Here is a 2,345-nt window from a genome sequence, read left to right as displayed (position 1 = left end):
GGGGGCGGGCAGCGGGGGGGACCGGGGCCCCCGCGCCCCGCGGGGCTCAGCCCCTCCGCTCGCAGGTGTCCCCTCCGCGCCGGCAGCGCGCTCGCTGTTGTAAACTCCGCTCCGACGGCTTGTACGCCGAGGAGTAACGGCAGAAGGGCCGTCCCGCGGGGGTGCGTTCAGTGTATCTATCAAACAGGATCCCGTAGTGCCCCCCGGGACAGAGGAGCTTCCCCGAGGGGGCGAGCGACATCGGGCTCTCGGCTGGCACGAAGACCACGAATTTAGCTGCGGCGGGCTGCCCTTCTCTGTGCACCTGGAACGGGGCAGTGCTAGCTCTGATCTCCGCTGGCAGAAGTCCCGTCCCTATTTTGACGAAGGAAAACAGGGCTGGTGTCCCTGAAAGGGCCACATTCTCCCCATCGTTGGGGAACTGCCTCCTGAAATCCGCCGGGCAGTGTCCCTAGCGTGCTGACCCCGCGCGACTTGGTCCGGAACGCCGTGACTTTGTCCGCGTTCCGTGCAACTTCGAAAGCTGAATAATCAATCGCCTTTCGTCCGCCGGTCCTTTCACATCTTGCACTTTATCTACCGTAGCGTTTATACACTCAAAAATCTACACACAGGGGCTCGCCGAGTCCGAGCCCCCGGGCTCCGGCCGCGGGGGGGACCGGGGCGGCTTCTGACACCCACCCGGGCTGCGGCTGCGGGGAGGAAACCGAGTCCCGGTACCCCAGGAAAGCGGATCCTCGGTGAGCTGCTGTCCTCGCTGGGGCTGCCTGGGGTTGGTTAGGTGGATGCTCGTGTTCCCTGGTATAAATTAGCAGAAGTATATCCTACTGATTTATTTATTTTTCCCAAACCAAGGGTGTTACAGAAGACACTCGCTGCGGCTCATGTTGACAAATAACTCGTGAGCTACCTGACAGTGTTAGTCCAGTTGTTGCCCATATGTCTAAATACCCTCCAAGAGACGTCAGTGCCGTTGAGCAAGAGAATTACCTCAAATGAAAACCAGAAGGAAGATGTTTTTTTTTTCCTCTCCCCCAAACCACTTTACACCTGATGGCAGTAACACACGGGGAAGATTTTTGAAAATTCAGTATCACCTTCCCCCATAGCAGCGATCGCTTTGCAACATGACGGGGAGCCGGGAGGGTGCTTTTTTTTTTTCTCCTTTTTTTTTTTTTTTTTTTTTTTTTTTATAATCCATACCTTCACTAAATGACTTGCGTTCGTGTTTGTTTAACAACGGGTCGCTTCGGTAAACAAGACAATCAAAAGAACATTTGAGACTACGTGGATACATTTCTCTGCTGCTTGTAGACGCCTGGACACCCAGAGGAGTTGTTGAATGCTTCTCCTTCCATCCTTCCTTTATTTACCCAAATGAACACAGGGAAAGCTTTTAACCGAAGGGAGATTTAAGGTGATAAGGAGCGAAGCTGCGCTTCGAGCTGCAGCCCTCCGTGGAGCAAAAGGGATGGATGGGGTGCTTCAAAGGCTATTTTTTTTGTTGACATTTTTCTTCTTTCGAAAACCGAGACCGTTTCTTCTTCCTCGAAATATTCCGACGGTTGCCTTGCCAGTGCAATCTCATTTTAAACAACTATTTTAGCCGAACACTCGCACCGACTGGTTTGGCAATTATTTCAGGCTTTTGAGCGTCCCTTATGGTTTTAGGGAAGACTCTACAACCCTTCTCTTCACACACACCCCCAGGCGCTCTCTTTCTGCCCTATCTACTCTTTTTAGGAGCCAGCAGTTTTAGGAGCCGCGCCTGTTGGTTTTGTTTTGTTTTTTTTCAGGGGACTAGCGAGATTAGGAATGGTCCCGCTCCCTGGGAAAGACAGAAACCCCCTCGCTCCACATCCACTTTGCGGGCAGTTTTAAAGTGCCTCTGTCTCCTGATGTAGGAGGTTTGGGGTTTGGGTTGGTTTTGGCTTGGTTTGGTTTTTTGCTCTTTTTTTGGTCTGTTTGTGGGATTCCTTGTTTTTTTTCCAGCATGTACCAAGAAGATTTGTTAAAATCTTTCTCCATCCTCCTCCCCCCGCTCCTCCGACTCGGTTCACTCTGTCCCACAGCGCATCAGCCCGGGGCTGAACCGTACCCCGTTAAGGGGGGGGGGGGGGGGAACACGACGACAGGGGACGTGGCTACAGCTTATTTCTCCCAAACACGACCACTTGCCTGGGGGGGGGGGGTTAAAACTGCCGATCCTCACAACCCACAGTCCCGAGGGACTCCGGCCGCTCCTCTCCGGTGCCCACCGGGGAGACCGGAGCGTCGCCTGGATAGCGATAGCTAAAAAATCCCACCTTACAACCCCCCCAAATAAAAATAAACCTCAACAGAGC

Source organism: Haliaeetus leucocephalus, unplaced genomic scaffold, assembly GCF_000737465.1.
Source record: "Haliaeetus leucocephalus isolate CR32 unplaced genomic scaffold, Haliaeetus_leucocephalus-4.0 Scaffold384, whole genome shotgun sequence".
NCBI classification, from domain to species: Eukaryota; Metazoa; Chordata; class Aves; order Accipitriformes; family Accipitridae; genus Haliaeetus; species Haliaeetus leucocephalus.
Note: the sequence above shows the minus strand (reverse complement) of the source record.